Consider the following 16,467-nt stretch of genomic DNA (forward strand, 5'->3'; position numbering starts at 1 on the left):
GACACCGTGCGCTGCCGGCAGTTGCACTTCCCAGTTGTGTCTTCCACTGCGCTTGCGCAGAAGCGCGTCGGCCGGGGCTCGGCGGCGGCGCGCGGCGGGCCGGGCTGGGCGCTGGGCGCGCGCTGGGGCAGGAGGATGCGCCCCGCGGTGAGACCCGGAGCGGGGCGGGAATGGGAATGGGAATGGGGGGGAACTGCGAGGGGCTGCACGCTTGGAGGGGCTGCAGAGGGCTGTGTGCCGGGGGCGCTGTGCAGGGCTGTGCCTGGGGCGGCTGTGTGTTTGGGAGGCAGGATGCACAGGGCTGTGCGCCGGGGGGCTGCGGGGGGGTCCGAGCGCGGGGCTGTGCTCCCGGCAGACACTCTGCCGGGGGACCGAGGTGGTCCTTTGAGCCACCCTGGGGCTGCACTGAGGTCAAAACAGAACGAAACAAACAAACAAAAAGACCCTCACAAAATACTGAGCCACCTCAGCTGATGGAGCAGCGCGGGAGCGGCCCGGATGGCCGCGGTTACTGTTCGGGGAGGCTTCGCCTTCCCCGCAGCCAGGCACGGTCTTTGCGGGCACAGAGCCCGCACCCCGCCCCGCTGTTCCCTGCGGGAGCTCGGGGGGCTCGGCCTGGAAGCCGAGTGGGCAGCCAGGGGAGCCCCCAGAATACCTGCTGCCGGGGATGCAGCTGGCAACGATGGTGGGACATGCGGGCTTGGTCCCTCCGGGTGTTTGGGGCAGTTGGAGATGCGGCAGCTCAAGTGCCTGATGAGCTAACCAGCTGCTGGCAGCTGGATCCCCCCGCCTTGCCGTGCGTGTTTTCACCTCCTCTGAAAACAACACCCAGAAAAGTGGTATCTGGCACCGGGGTGAATCGTGAGGTCTTTTCCCTCAAGAAATCGTTCTGTATGCCCTTGTGCTCTAGCTGAAATAAAAACAACATCTCCTCTCTGGACAAGGAGGGAGTTACTTGCTCTGGAACAGGGATTTTTGGGCGCCTGTCGAAATGGCAGATGAGGGCATGTGCTGGAGCCTTCTGGGGAGCTGCTTTGATGAGATGGGATTTTGGTGCCCTGTTTTTGGTGGGAAAAGGGGATGCTCTCAATCAGGGTGTGCATAGCAAAGCAGGTGAGAGCATTGGGACCTTTCTTTGCCGGCACTATACTGAGGAAGATGAGGCTATTGATGGGCTTGCCACTTTAATTTAAATCGGTGTTCAGCAGCAGTGATATCCAGGACTTAGTTAAAAACCTGTCATTCTAGTAAATTGGTTGCCTTGTGCTTGGTCACTTTTCCTCCCCTCTGATGCTCTTGAACAAGAAAAGGCAAAACCAAGCAGCATTGATGGCCAATGCAAAATTCTTTCTGAACCAAAGGGATTACCAAATAACCTTGTTGTATAACCTCGGTGGTAGCTGCTTAACACCTTGTGTTTGGAAAGCAGCAAAGTCCTGGGCTGAGCTGGCTGGGATTTAGGCAGTGATGCCTGTCACCAAGTTATTGCAATTCACTGAGCAGCAGGGAATTTGGCGAGAGCAATGGGACCTGCTGCGGCTTTTGCTCCATCAAATTTCTGGGTCCTTTACACTGTTTGCTTTCCTGCAGTACTTTTGTACTTCTACCGTGGCTGTGTTCAAGTCATCGTTCTGTTGGATTCAAAACATTCTCTGCTCAATATTACACCCTTCCTAAGGGATTTGCCTTAGTTCTGCCTCTGATGTACAAGTTACTTTTTTTCCTGGATGCATTTGCTCAGTGAGCCTCTTCCAGACTGTGAATTTCTGCTTAAATACTCCTATATATCAACAACTTTAAAATTGAAATAGATATAAAACATTTATTTCTTTTCCTTGACAGGTTCTGGTCTATGAGTGGGCTCTGCTTCATGCAGAGTTTGCTTAATAGCTTTTCTGAATGATATTTTACTGAATTACTTGGAATTTTAAATTTACTCCTCTTTTGTTCTTTTCAACATACTGATATGTTGCATCTTACTTTAAAGGGCCCATGAAGCGTGACGTCAGCTCATCAGAAACTGTCCTGCCTTTCATTTATCGTTTTCACGGTTGTGAGCTTCCTTCTTGTTTTTTTTTTTTCAGCAGAGAGAAGATTGGCCAACAAACATGTTCTGAAAGACATGTTTATCTTTTGAAAAAACCCCAACAGCGACCAAACAAGCAGGCAGCCGCACCCATCCAGCAGCATGATTTCTTATCTTGGAGCTTGACTCATAATTCCGATGGCTCCTTACCTTTAGAGGTTTTTTTGAAAAGAAAGTAGTTTTCGTAGCTAGGCTATTCCGCTGGGTGCCAGGCTGAAGAGTATTGCACTTGTGTAATTTTTTTTTTTTTTGATGCCCTCCTGTCTCTTTTACATCACCTCAAGCTGCAGGACCCCATAATCTTACCCCTAGGCTTCTCTTTTTTTTTTCTTTTTTTTTCTGATATGCAGAAAATAGGGAGATGCTTGAGAGTAACATCTGCTGGCAAATCTCACCTTGGATGTAACCGGTAGTATTTCACCAGCTCGGCTTTGCAAAACATGAAGTTGACTCTGTGGAGCTGGAAAATATGTTTCAGGCTGTGTTTTGCATAGATGCTCGCAGATGCGAGGTTTCACCGCCCGGGTGTTACATGTGTTTTTCCTGTCACGGGGCAGTCTGTCTCTCTGAATTGTTAGGTTGCTGAGAGTAAGTGGCAGAGCAAATGCAGGGGCAGGGGGGAAGACAGGTCTGCCTTCAACTTTGCTTGGTCAACCCCAGGCACAGTCCTCCCTCATTTGCACCTTGTGTTGTTTAATACCAATGTTGTATGGCAGGTTTTCTTGCAGCAAAACCTCATTTTTTCCTTTTCTTTAGGATTAAAATTGCACCAAAGAGTGTGTGTTAAGATGGACTTTGAAACTCAAAGCTTGTCAGTCCTTTGCAGTCACACTGGGGTAATTCCAATGCTTTCCTCTCCTGCCTTTTAATTACAGGAGAGAGGAGTTCAGCTCCCACAGTTCAAGCTGGTCTATACTCTGCAAGTCAGTTTTCTCCTTGCTTTACCATTTCTATCTTCCACTTGGTTTGGCAGTGCTGTGCTCCTGGGTCTATATATCTGGGGCAAACATTGTTCAAGTTGTGGTGAATTTCTGCTTTCTCCTTGTGCTCACTCCATGCCAAGATTAGAGAAGTCCCTTTGCAGGTGACTGGGAAAAGGCCATCTAAAGAAGCCTACAGCTGCTCTGTGCAAAGAACAGCCCACAGAGGTGCTGAAACTGCAGGCTATCAGTGGAGCTTTGCAGTAGGGTTGATTGCTGCATCCCCTTTGGCTTTCAGCAGCCTGTGATGCTCCCAGTTGTCCATTTTGTTGGGTGGTGAAGGGGTGCTTTAAGTATCCAGTTCATGCCACGCTGCAGATTGCTCAGCATGGCAGTGCAGTAGCTGCTGTGGGATGGAAGGCAGTTTTCTAGAAAGTGCAGGGTAACCTCTCATGCTGAGGTTAGCAATTTTGGCTGGTTTGCTATGATACGCCTCCCCATTTTAAGCAGCAGTGGTATTTCTAAAACAGGTGTTCAGACTGGAGTGCTTGCTCTGATTTTCGAGGTGGATGGGTGCTTTCTGTAGTTGTGTGTTTGCTTTGACACCCTCAGTGTGAGGTATTTGTAGAAGGACTACTGTAGACTGGCCTCCCCGAGTGCCAGCCACACTTGCCGGCTCTGCATCCCGCTGGGTTGCTCCTGCGCGTGCCATCCCCCTCTGCACTGCAGAAGAGCTAAATCGGGGTTAGAAGAAAGCTGGCAAGAAGCCTGGATGTTCCTAGAAAGATATTGATTGCCCTGGACAGTTCGGGGTTGTTTCTTTTGTTTCCCTGGCTCTCGTCACGGGGTCGGGCTCGTTAGAGCTGCAGCTCACTGAAGGATGGAGAAACAGTGCCGGCTTTTCGGGCTGAGGCTGGACTGGAGCCATCCCAGCCCGCTTCTCTCAAGTGTTAAGTCTGAAGCAGCCTGCCTGGTAATTCCATTAATGAGAGCCTAGTGCCAGAGAGATAAATGTAATTCCAGGGTAAAGCCGACGCTCGGGCTCAAATGGAGAGGATTTGCTGGTTCTCCCAGGTGCACTGCTGTGAGTAATGTACTCCAGTATTACCCACAGACTATGTTTAAAGTCTAGATGTCAATGTAAAGATTGGGCAGTGATAAAAAAATTGGCTGCTAAATCTGCATGTGAAGAAATCCTTAGTGGCGGAGCCTAGCAGAGGCAATGGGTTTGACCAGGAATAAAAGTTCCCTGCTTGACTCCTGATGTGCTGCATGGCATCTGGCTAAGGAGCCAGCTGACCCAGGAGACAGCTTCCATGGGCTATTGCCAGAACAAGATTCCTGTATATAAGCAATGCAGAGCAGAAATTATATACCCTGTGCGTGTCACATCAGAAAGCTTGCAAGCCCCTCAGAGTTAGCCACCGCAATTGCAAGTAGCACAAGCTCCTCCACAGTTTTGGATGTGGCCCACGCTTGAATTCAGAGGTTATGGTCCTGGCCACCTGTTTTCTCAGTTTGATTTCTTTTTGATTTGCAGACCACATGTTCCTGTTTGTAGTTGTATAATACCCTTGTGGCACGATCATCAAATCTTGTGTTGAAAAAGAATGGTTAATTGGGATATTTTTAGTTCTCCTTGTGTCTCGGAACCTGGAAATCAAGCACAGGAGCCAGCACCATTCAGCTTTATGTAGACGAGCTTCCTGTGCTGTAGGCAGCTGCCAAGCAGTTGTGTCCAGTAGGGCGGGAGCTCACAGCACCAGTGAGTCCCAGTGCTCTGGTACCCCAAAATTCTAGCAAACAAGATGGTTGCCCCCATCTTTTGAAGCTCAGTACAGGATTTTCCTTGTGGGAGACTACTTGTCATCAGTCCAAAGTGGAGGGGGGAAAAAGGTCCATGAAGAGGAAGCAGGTGCTAGGAATGCTCAACCCTTCACGTACCCCCATCACTCCAGCTTTCTCCAAGTATCCCTCAGTACAAATTTGATCTCCTTAGGACTTGGGTCCCTGCTGGCATCCTGACAGCAGAATTAAAGCCTCAAAAGGCTTGTTTGTTGGTGGTTTCAGTAGCTTGCCGATGCCTCCTCTGCTGTAAGAGGTGTGGGGGAGGGTTGTCTGTTGAGCACAGCGAGGTGCACACTTTGCTGGTGACCTTGCAGCAGCTGGGACAGCCATCCTAAGTCCCCAACCTGCTCGTGTATCTCTTACTTCTCTTTGCCGGAGCCGTGCACGTGTGCCTGCCTTCTTCGTGCACGTGTGCCTGCCTTCTTCATGCACGTGCTTTGGGCCAGTTCACTCACCAGAAATCAGCAGGATCAAGATCAGCTTGCCATGAAATACAGCAGGAGGAATTTGAAGTTGAATTAAGAGTAGGAAAGGGGGCATGTGTAACATATAGTTGAGAAAACCAATAAGCGTCATAAGACCTTAACCACTGAAGGGGCTGAACTTGTTTCCAGCTGATGTGTTTAAAATGTGATTAGTCACCTCTTAAAGTAGGGTGCCGTAATCCAGTTTCCGTGGAAAAAATTGCACCACACGTCTGTCAAGACAAGGGGTGGACTCTGCTCGGAAGTGTGTGTGTGCTTTCAGGCTCAGTCTGCAAATCCCTTCAGTTATTCTAGCTCTTTGCAGACTCGTGAGAACTCGTGGAGTTTTCTTTCCTACAGCATTGCCCTCATCATGCTTTTAATATCGAAAGGTCTGGATGGAAATTGTCGTTGTCGTGCCCTCTTGTGTGCCAGCACTCAGTCTGATGGCAGGCAGAGTCTCGGTGGCAGCCAGAGCTTTTCCCTTCAGCATAGACTGGAAGGAACAGGAGGGAGATGGGATTGGGAGTGTCTGTCCCCCTCTGGCACTGGTGGACTGTTGTCAGCTTCCTATGTGTCTAAGGAAACAATTTTCCAAGTCTTTTGTCTGGATTTTACAGGGATCTCTTCTCTTACTGCTTTGCTGCCTTGGGCATGGATGCTTGCTGGATCTTCACTGACCTCTTCCTGTGGCATATCCAAGCAGTCCAGCCCTGATCACCTCTTGCAGGGTGCTGGATCTGGCATGGGGTCAGCTAGAGGGACAGAGAGGTCCATACCCAGAGAGGCTGGGCAGGAGGGGTGATTGCCCCTCCAGCCCTTGACTGGGAAATGTGTTCCTGGTTTGTGGTTCAAACAATGCTGCTAGTCCATCTTCTCTGACTGCTGGAAGTGGCAGACTGAAATGAAAAGACTGGGTTAGCTAGTATCCTGCTTGAGCTGAGAGAGAATGAATTTAGCTGTTCTTGGTTTATTTCAAGAAACTGTATTAAGAAATGAGCCAATAGGCTGTGCACCAGAGGCTGCTCCCACTGCAGATGTCTGCTTGCAACGTTGTGTTGCAGAGCAATTCCTTCTGGTGTTGCAAAGCTGGTGGTGAAAGCAGAACTGTGGCACGGGCCAGGAGACCTCTGTGGAGGTGCAGCCGAAGGGCTCGCTTGATTGCTTTGGCAACTCGTCTTTAGTTAGAACCAGGTGTGGGCATTGCTTCCATCTGTTACCAGTGGTCTCTTGTGTCTTGGTTGAGTGCAATGAGCTGCTTTTTCCTGCAAGTCGAGGAGCCATGCTCTGCCCTAAGTCTCTGCTGCCGGGAGCTTGCAGAGACTGGAAGGTTCCCAGTATGAACGTTGGACTTCTAATGTGATGACTCTTGTGTCCTGTCTAGCATCAGCTCTGTGGTTACATCTATCTGCAGCTGACTTCTAAAACTCTGCTCGGTAGAAGTCGGCCTTAATTAATCTGTTGTGGTTGGTTTGTTTTTTAAACTAAGAGAAGATGAATTTCTGCAGAGGCGAAAGCTTGAGCTTTGTAATAAAGTCAGTGATTTTCTTAAGGATGCTTTGGGGATGTGCATGTGCTTTGCATGGTAACAGTTATCAGAAAAACTGGGAATGGAGCAGCTGGAGATGTGTAGCTGGTGAATTGATTTTAATACGATGGAAACTCATTTTGAGTAGCTTTGTGCTTTTTCTGGTGGCGGAAAAAAAGAACTGTGTTAAGTGGAGGAGCAGTTCTGGGTATTTCTGTGAAAGGTGTTTAGAGGAGGTTTGAATGTGAGTTTTTGAACTGTACTTGTCTGCTTGTCTGTTCGTGTCGAGAGCAGGCGGAGTTGGTGGTTTCAGTGGGAGCACGCAGCAGCGATCGAAGGCAAGGCTTGCCTGGGGGCCCTGGGGCAGCTTCGTCAGGAGCCTGTGTGACTAATGCTGTGTAACTCAGAAAAACAAGAGAGGATTAGCTCTGCCTCTTTCACCTCCTTCAGCAGCTAGTGGTGGGGAGCTCCATGAGACTGCTGCTGGGACATCTGAGCAAACTGATGGATCAGCTCTCCCCACTCAGTGCAGCCTTGTGGCAAGTACTTTTGAGGTGGGGATCGTGCCTCTTGCTGGTTTTGGAGGTGAGGTGACTGGCTGGGATGTGAAGGCTGGTGCTGGCAGCCCCTCTGATACCTCTGGGTCTGTTGCAACCCCTCCATCACACCTGTGCCAGGGGAGAAGCAGGATGGAGGTGGAGGGGGCTCAGGCTACCCAGTGCTGAGGACAAGCCAGCCTGTGGGGACCCTGCAGGGCTGTGTCGTGCTCCTCCCTCCACACTCCCCGTGGTGTTGAAGGAGGTCACATCTCAGGATGAAGGAAGGGTTGACTTACAGTTTGAGCCTGTGCTTCTGTTTTTCCATCCTTATTTTCCAGGATTTCTCTGCAAGGAATTGGAAAATCCCTTCTATGGGCTTCCGTGACAGCCTTGGAAATACCCAGATGGATTTGAACTTCGGTGCTGCAAAGAGCTTTGCGTATTTATTTTCAGCTTCCTGCTGTCTGCTTTGCTTAAGAGCTTTTGCTAGATCCTTTGTATATGTTTGTCCTTGCTCCTCTTCTGGAAACCATTTGAGAACATGCTTTAACTATGATGAAACACCCCTCCCCAAAAAAAAATATCCCCAAACCTCTTGGAGGAATTTTGTTTTACCAGCATTATGTGGTAAGCTGCAAGGCTTGCATAGCTGTGGTGTGTTGCTGTTTGGGTGCATCAGTCTAGTCTGGAGACTTCACACAGCAATTCACCAGGCTGTTGTGGATGGATCTTTAGAAAAGCGAGTGGCTGAGCAGGTTCAGCAGTGAATGGAGTCGTTAAACTGATTTCAAGTGACTTACCCTGTGCAAGACAAAGATATGATGGATTGAAACCTCATCTAGGTTTCCAGATGTACCACTGTGCCATCTTTCTGAGGTCATGCTTCCCATCAGCTTTAGCTGATCTCAGGCTGTTCTCCTGCCAGGAATCCTTCCCCTTTATTTTCTTCTTTCTGGGATGGCTTCCAGCTGGATCAAGCAAATGATGGTTGCTACCACAAGTGTAGAGATGACTGGGATGTGTAGAAGGGGGAGGATGGAAAAGTCAGGACTGTCTGTTTTGGCAGAGAAGGGTAATTTTGGATCAGATGAGCATGTGGGAGTGGGCGTGGCTTGCTGAAGGGCAGCTATGTAGCCCCTGGTAGAGCATGTCCTGCTTCTACCCCCGTTTCCTTCTCTGTAAAAGAGTGGTAAAGAGTAACAATGTGTTAATATTTCTTTTAGGCTACAATGTTAGTAGAGGCTTTTGAGGGGCACTGCTATCCGATGGCTTCACGTACATGCTGGAAGTGTTTGGCTTCCCAGTTAACCCAGGGGAGGTTTCCCTCTGGGAGAACTTTGAGCACAGCTTTAAAAGAAAACTTTATGCTGAACATGTCAAGGAGAATATTAGATTGAATACAAGGGAAAAGTTTTCTGTGATGAGGGTGGTGATGCGCTGGAACAGGCTGTCCCCAGAAGTTGTGGATGCACCGTCTTTGAAAGTGTTCAAGGAGAGGTTGGATGGGGCTTTGAGCAACCTGGTCTAATGGAAGGTGTCCCTGCCCACAACAGGAGGTTGGACTAGATAGTCTTTAAAAGTTCCCTTCCAACCCAAATCACTCTGTGTTTCTATGATTTCTCTGCTTAAATACACTACAGACCAGGGCCTAATGTGTTAGTGCCTCTCTGGGAGGGACAGATTCTACTGTCCTGTTCTCCTCTAGCCATAAGGCTGGGGGTAGGTTTATCCTCTTGCCTGACTTGTTAAAAACCTTCATCTGACCCATATCAGGCTGAAAAGCCATTGTGCTAGGTGTTAGTTGCAAGCATGTTATTGCCTTGACAGTGACTTCTCAGGGCCTGGTGGCTGGCGAGCTGGCATGGCTGCGGCAGCGCTCACATCGTACTGTAGCCGTGTCTGAGGAGTTCATTCTGCATGTTGTGTCGAAGAGAGTTGTGCATCATCCTCCTAAAACCAATGTAGAACTCAGCCTTGATGTTGGTTTGGGGGCAGCCATGGCTGTTAGTTTGAGCTTGAAATTGCTGATGTTGGAAGATCATCACAGGAGGGGGGCAGAAATTAGCATAAGCCTCTTAGAGAAAACTTAAATATTCTCAAAGCTGGCAGGAAACACCATATCCCTCTACTTAGGCTTCAGAGGAGGGTTTCTTTTATGATGATTGTATCTGCTTGTGACCGGGGCATTAGCAAAGCTGCACAATCAGGCTTGGGGTCTGGCAGGTCCACCAAGGTCATGTGCCTGCTCTTTTGGCCAGTGTCACCCTTCTGGTTTTACTGCTTATAGTATGGGGGACTTCTGGTCACTCCTGCTGTGCAGAACCCTCCTATTTCCCTGCTCCATCATTTTTCTTCCACCCTTCACTCCTGATCTGGAGATGCTTCCTTCTCCCTTTGTAGTCACCTGGTATTGCTCAGTCCTCTGCCCCCTTGCTTCATAACTTCTTTATAAACTCTGGTGAATCTGCATTAAATGAAATAAAATGTTACCGTGTTTCTGCAGCACTACTTCAGTCTGCCAGCAGGCAATGAGTCATCATGTCTTGGTCAAGGACAGAGAAGGGTTGCTGAGGTGGGGACACTGAGAAATACATATTTTGGTGGGCAAGTTGGAGGTGCAGGAAGGTAGCAGAAGAGCTTTGCTGTCATGAGTGTGTCATCCGTGCTCTGCATTGCCTGGAGCCTTGTCATGTCTTGGGGAGGAGCAGCCCTGGGATGAGTGATGCTGCTGGGCACCGTGAGAAGGGAGTTTGGGAACAGAGAGAAAGGCTGGGCAGCCTGATTCCCTGGCACTCCAGTGTATCTGTCCACTGCGAGACAAAATGCTTTGTCTGAGAGCTGCAGTTGCTTTGGGAAGGCAAACCAGGCCACCTCCATATGGGTTTGATTAAATCCAGCAGCACTTAGGGAAGATACAGGCATCTCTTTTTGATTTGCTCAACCATACTGGGAGGCGAGGAGTTTTGAACTTTGCCAGTGATGTTTCTGCAATGTTCTCTTAATAGTAGAAAACGTGTTGAGAAAGTTGTTAGAGGAAAAAGGAGCCAGAGGAGGAAGGGAGAAAAGGTTGTCTGCATGGCAGCCATGCTGATCTTCTTTATATGCTGAGCCCTGGGGCAGCCGTGGGTCAATGCCAGTGCACATGAAGTCCTACAAATCTAAAGCACCCCCCTTTAGATTTAAGCTATGTGACACTAAAGTATGAATTTCCTTGCTGGGGGAGGAAAGTTGTCCTTCCATACTTTTATACATAAGCTGCCACTGAAGATTATTGGCCAGGTTGGATTTGTCACGTTATTTCTGTCTTTGTAGAACTGCTGAACAGTATTCATTTACTGGCTGAAAAAGAACAACAGAAGACCCTCCTGGAGTCTTCTATATAACAGGAGTAACTTTTGTGTTTTGGCTGGAATGTAAAGCAACAGGGAGAGTGATTATAAATGGTGATGGAAAATTTGTGATTGAGGCTGGAGTCCAAAGTCTGTGCTGTGGTCTTGTGGCCTTCTGCATTGTTTTCATCCTCAGAAATGCCTTCATCCCTTCCATAATGGGAAAGGAGAAGAGGAAAAATGAGGGAGGGGGTACTGCAAATGAATTGCAGTTTTTCTCAGTTTTTTAAATACCAGCTGGCAATGACTGAGGTCTCTGAGTCACCCACAGAGACTAGGGAAAACTCTTTTTCTCAGTCCAAGGTAAACTGATGTGCTGCATGAGTAAGTTTTCTCACAGTTCGTAATGAAGTCCAGTTGGCAGGAAATACACGAGACATTGTCAGGCTGATTCTATACCTTCCCCTTGCTGGTTTGGTGCTTTGACTAGATAAGTTGTCCCTCTGCTTCTTTACCTCCCTCAGATTCCAAATCCTGTCTATGTTAGAGTGTGTTGGAGGATGATCACTCATCCACCATGTTCCTTGCTATCCCTGAACCATTGCATGAACAGAATTAGAAAAGTAAAATTGTACTAGATGTGGTGATCTTTGCTTCAGTTGTATCATCAGAAGAACATCTCCCTACAGGTGCTTAGAATTGTTTCCAGTAAAACATTCCTGATACCTCTTCTTTGGCATGCAGCAGACACTTCACGTGCCCAAAGTGAGGTGTTTTTGCAGCCCTCAGAGGCAACTTCTGTCACAGCTCTTGCTGAGTGCTCCTAGATGTCTTTTCTGTGACTAAGGTACAAAAGCTTTATATAGCAATCAGTGGGAGATATAAAACCGTTTCTATTATGAAGCCATGATGATGAAAAAATGGAAGCAGCCTGGCTCTGACATCATGTGGGATTTGCCTGCTCTGCAAACTAGAAGAAATTGCACAAGTGCTGTGGAGCAGATCTTCAGCAGCATCTCAGGGATGTTAACTTCAGTGCACTGACTGTTGAGGAGGCTTTACTGGATGAACAGCCTTGGTTTGGGACTTATTGTCTTGCCTTTTACATTGGCTTCCTTTTGTGATTTTGGAGAAGTCCGCTGACAGCCTCATGCCAGATACCTCCTCTGTGATGCCCGGGCTAGACAGGAGTGTGTTCAGGGCAGGGATCTAACACCTTTCCAGTTCTCGCGAGATTGCTTTGGCATCCTTCCCTTTCCCCAGCCAGCTCTTACTAATGTCACTAATTACTATTTTCTCTAATGCTTACAGGATTTGCCAGTTCCTTTATGCCAATGGGAATCGTGTCCTGGCTCCTGGTCAGTGTTTTAAGAGAAGCTGATGCTCGGAACAGGTATGTTTACCATGCTCCTGGCGAGGGGAAGAGGGTCTTTATGAGTCCAGCAGTGAAACGTGCAGAGTTTGCCTTATGGGTGTGGGGTGGACACTGTGGAGGAGACTGCTCCACAGTGAGTAGTTATTTTTTCCATCCAGACGCGTTGTGAAAACACCCAGGCAGAAGACAAAGTTTGCATTTAGCCTTGCTGACAGCCTCTGAGGGGAGCACTGGAAAACACAGCGTCGCTGCAGAGCAGCTCCTGGGAGGCCATGCTCCTCGCTAACGCAGGCACAACCTTTTCCTTCCAGGAGCACCAGCTGGGGAATCCCGGCTGAGCTCACGGCTGCGCAGGCGGCTGCTGCGCCCTCCTGCCTTGCTGGCCTTTGGTAGCTCCCCCGTGGTGTGTGTCTGCCTGCATCCTGAGCAGGAGTGGGAGGGAGCTGTGTTCGTGTTGGTATCCAACCACGAACAAATCTGCTGTTGTTTTCTTAATGTATGGCAAGAGCAGCCTGTAGCAGCTTATTCCTCCCTGGATAATTACTGCTCTGCTCTGCCACGGATTGCTAGCCAGAGCAGTGGAGTAGTGCCTCTGTTGTGCTGCCCTGTGTATCCTTTTGCTGGAGTTATTTGATTAGTTATTGCTTTAAGGCATCAGTGCTCAACTGAAAAATCTAATCTGCAGTCTTAGAATGCCAGACAGTTGCAAAGTGGATTGCCTGAGTTGGATATGGTCCCTGAGATGCCAAACATGCTTTCAGTGATGCCCCTTGCTGTGCTACCAGCAGGTCCGCTTGCACCTCTATTTCATTTCCTGCATTACTTTGAGGAGAAGAAAATATAGGGCTGGGTTGCAATCTACTTTTTTATCAAATGGAATTATGTTCCCGGCCGACCAGAGGTGTGTGTGCAACCAGTGGAATTGGAGTGAAATATTTTGCCATTTGTGGTTGCTCAGGCGAGGTCTGAAAAGCAGATAGATGGATACTGCTGTGAGAGCATCGATGGACAAGAAGGGATTGGCCTGGCATGCTGAGCTCGAGCCTTCAGCTTGCCATAAGAGCTTACAGAGCAAAAGAAACTCCCTCTGCGAACGTCCATCCCTGATGGATCTCATCTCAAAATGGCATTGCCTTGCATTTAGCTTGCCCAAATGGCCCATTTGACTGTATAAGGACATAGCCATAACTTGCTGCCTAAAGCTTTCTCGATCCCTAAAAAAGTGAAATGGATTCATTACGGAAAGAGACCTTTCTTGAAAACCTGGTTCATCTGGGACTGTCTGGGTGGTGCCGCAGACATGCTGGAGAAGTAGGAGTCAGGGTGGAGCTGTTTCCACCTAATTCTCCCATAATTCTCGGGGTTTATCACACCATGCAAGCAGACGTGTCTTCCACTTCGGAGCATAAAGCAGAGCTGGTTAGTAGAGCGCTGCCTGTGCTTCCCATGTTAGCCTTCTCCTTGTGCTTTCCTTTCCTTGAATTAATTTTCTAGTGTAAAAGGCTTCTTCTTAGAGGGAGAACCATAATAAGAATGGGAACAGCGAAGGCAGGAGTGCCTCCATTTGCTAACAAGGTGTTGCAGGTGCGTCTGAGTCGGAGGGAGCCAGCACTGAGTCAGTGCCCCAGACTCCTGGTGACTCAGGTGGCAAAAGCCCAGGTTCTCTTCTCATGCCTGAATTGCAGCAAATTTCCTGTAACAAGGTTTTGCCTCTTATAGTGACCATATAGGGAATGCAGTGCCATCCTCTTCCTCCCATATGGGTTATGAGCAGTTTGGTTCACTGGGGATGCACTCAAGTGATGGTGGTGACACTTCTCTTCCTGCCAAAACAGATGAAAAGTTGATTTATCCCAGCACCCTCAACCCTACCTCTCCTTTTTTTCCCCATTTTTTTGTTAAGACGGGACAAATCACAGGAGTTGCAGCTGTGTGTTGAGCTTGATGAGATTCGTATGCAAATCTGGAGGCTGTGTTCTCCTGGCAGATCTGCTTGCATGTATTATCCACTACTTCATCGTATGGAGAAGGGATCTATTTTCTGAAACGTGGTTTATTTTTAGTCAAGACTTTCCCTGTCTAACTGGCAACAGTTCAGCATTTGCAGTGCAATTTGCAGAAGAAGCGATTTTGCCAAATACTTGGACTGGGGGAAGGGAGAGGAAATGTCATATTAGCTAGTTTAAAAGCTAAATGCTGACTTGAAAAATACCTTAAGACAATGTTGTGAGAGCATAAGGGTTGGGTAATGCAAATTGAGAACAGCATTGCATTTGCTGCAGTGGATAATTCGGTCTGGGTTGCTCTTGTTTTTCATTGTGATGGCTGCCACAGAGGTTAACCAACAGTGGATGGGAACTGCTCTTCAAGGGCAGGTGGTTGATGTAGCCAACTTCTTGGCCTGACCCTGAGCAGTGAATTAGCAAAGTCACCTTAACTGCACCCATGGGAAGCGTTACATCATGCAGTGTGTTGCACTGTCCTGTTGCACTCACGTTTGCTGCCACAGGAGGTTCGCTGAGGGTTGAGCTCTTTGATGATACGGGAATTATCATCCCCGTGTTTGAGTACCCTTGTGAGATACCCTGAAATGAATAGGGTGGCACATGGGATGTCCTGGGGCAGTGTTGCAGCTGTGTCCTCCTCTCTTACCCAGCTGCTGCTTCAGGGACAAACTCTCTTCATACGCCTCATTGCTTTCACCAACTGCTCCTAACCACTCTGGGTCTTGCACTGGCTTCTCACATAACAGCTACCTTTCAGAGGTAGAAATATCTTCTTCCTGTTCCTGCATCTCCCCTGATGTTTCCATCACTCCTTTTACAGAGGCATCTTTGTTACCATTAGCTGTTAGTGCTGAAAGGACCAGACATCTGAGTGTGACACCAGAGAGTGGATGACTGTGTTCAAAGCCTTTGGTACTTACTTCTCTGAAAAAATGAGACTCGACTCCACATGTGGGCATGTAAATATTTTTTTGCTGCTGCAGATTAACTCCCGCCGTTTGCTTTATCTTTCTTCTTTTTTCCTCCCCTCCCATAGCAGACAATTGCACAGTAGCTTTGTCATGGTTCCATTAAGAAAACAAAGAGAAATCGTTCAGTGTTAGTTTTCTTCTGAATGTTTGGAAACCAGAAGAAAGAGGGCAAGTAGCACCTGGAATTTAGGTGTATTCTGCATTTGGTCCAAGTGGGTATATGTTGCCTGCAGGTAATGGAGCTGTATCTTTGTGAAAGAATTGGGGGTGAAACAAAATTTTAAGTGCTGTTTCAGTCATTGGAGTAGAAGCACCATGAGAATCAAGGTAGGAGCACCCATCAACTGTCTAGAGCAGTAATCTTCCCAAGGGAATTAATTAGTTTAACTTGATAAAAGAATTTATGCAGTGGGGGAGGTCTCTGCCATTTCCTGTTAAGCTTCCTGAGAAGACTAGGAAAAAATAAGTGCCAAAATGACACTCTTCTCTCCAAGGGGGAGGGGGCATATGTTTTCCGAAGACTTGTTAGTATCTCCTGTTGAAAAAACATCTGTATCAGCTGGCAAATCAGGATTGTTGTAGCTACTCAAATTTCCATAGTTCCTGGGGACTTTCTAGTTACAAACTTATTTGCAAATCCGGTGTACATGTGGGATGCAGAAGATCTCCTGTCTCCCAGTGTTGTTGCAGTGCTCAGCCCCACACTTGCCATCCATCTGATGGCCTGTGGATATAGGCACTTCATAAGTTTGAAGCTTTTCCTTAGGGAAAGTTTGTGGGTGGCTGGTTTTTGTGGGATTTTTTTTTTCCTTTTTTTCCCCTCACATTGCTAATTATTTGAGGGAAACTCCTATCTTATTTGTGCTTTCTCCCCAAAAGTAGTTCTTTTCCTGTCCGTCTCTTGCCCTCAGAGGCCAGAAGAACACTGATATGTTAGGAAAGCAGTCTCTGCTTTAAATGACCTTAAGCACGTGAATATTCAGCTCAGTTTCCTTTTTACAGTGACTTGCTACAAAATGACCAGGAATGTCAGGGCATCCCTGGTTCAGCTTTTCTTCTGACCCTCAGATGAAAGGAAGGAGGGTTTCACTCCAGCGGCTGAGTGCTTGAAGGAGGAAGTGTCTACCTCGAGCTTTGAGTACACTGGTAGGAAAACATTTTTTCTATCAGTGAATTTTTGCTGGTGTCGTTGAACTATGCTTAAACTATGTGGGCTTACATTGTAATCTACTGGTAAAGATACTGTGAAAATAGCTGTCCTGGGTTGGACCAAAGGTGAACTGCTAATTTCCAAATGAATACCCTGTCTCCAGTGGTGTTAGTGGAGCTGCTCTGGAAGGAGCTGGCTGGAGGCTGAGCAGCCTAATTCAGCATTCTATCTGCTGTAGTTTGACATTGTGC

At 47.9% G+C, this 16,467-nt stretch overlaps 1 protein-coding gene across 3 annotated transcripts in view; it reads left to right on the forward strand.

Moving 5' to 3' along the window:
• The first annotated feature begins 75 nt into the window (after positions 1 to 75).
• LOC127478516 (USP6 N-terminal-like protein) overlaps positions 76 to 16,467 on the forward strand; it is a 77,881-nt gene continuing 61,489 nt past the window's right edge. Inside the window, exons 1-3 of one of the 3 annotated variants that reach the window (XM_051804346.1) lie at positions 76 to 147; positions 12,026 to 12,107; positions 16,069 to 16,212. The gene's annotated coding sequence lies outside the window, so the exon portion shown is untranslated. Of the gene's footprint in view, positions 148 to 2,554; positions 2,559 to 12,025; positions 12,108 to 16,068; positions 16,213 to 16,467 lie in introns of those variants that run through there. The other 2 variants (XM_051804345.1, XM_051804349.1) reach the window with 2 other exon arrangements.

Source organism: Manacus candei, unplaced genomic scaffold (assembly GCF_025592945.1).
Source record: "Manacus candei isolate 608988 ecotype Guabito, Panama unplaced genomic scaffold, ASM2559294v1 h1tg000060l, whole genome shotgun sequence".
Taxonomy (NCBI): Eukaryota; Metazoa; Chordata; class Aves; order Passeriformes; family Pipridae; genus Manacus; species Manacus candei.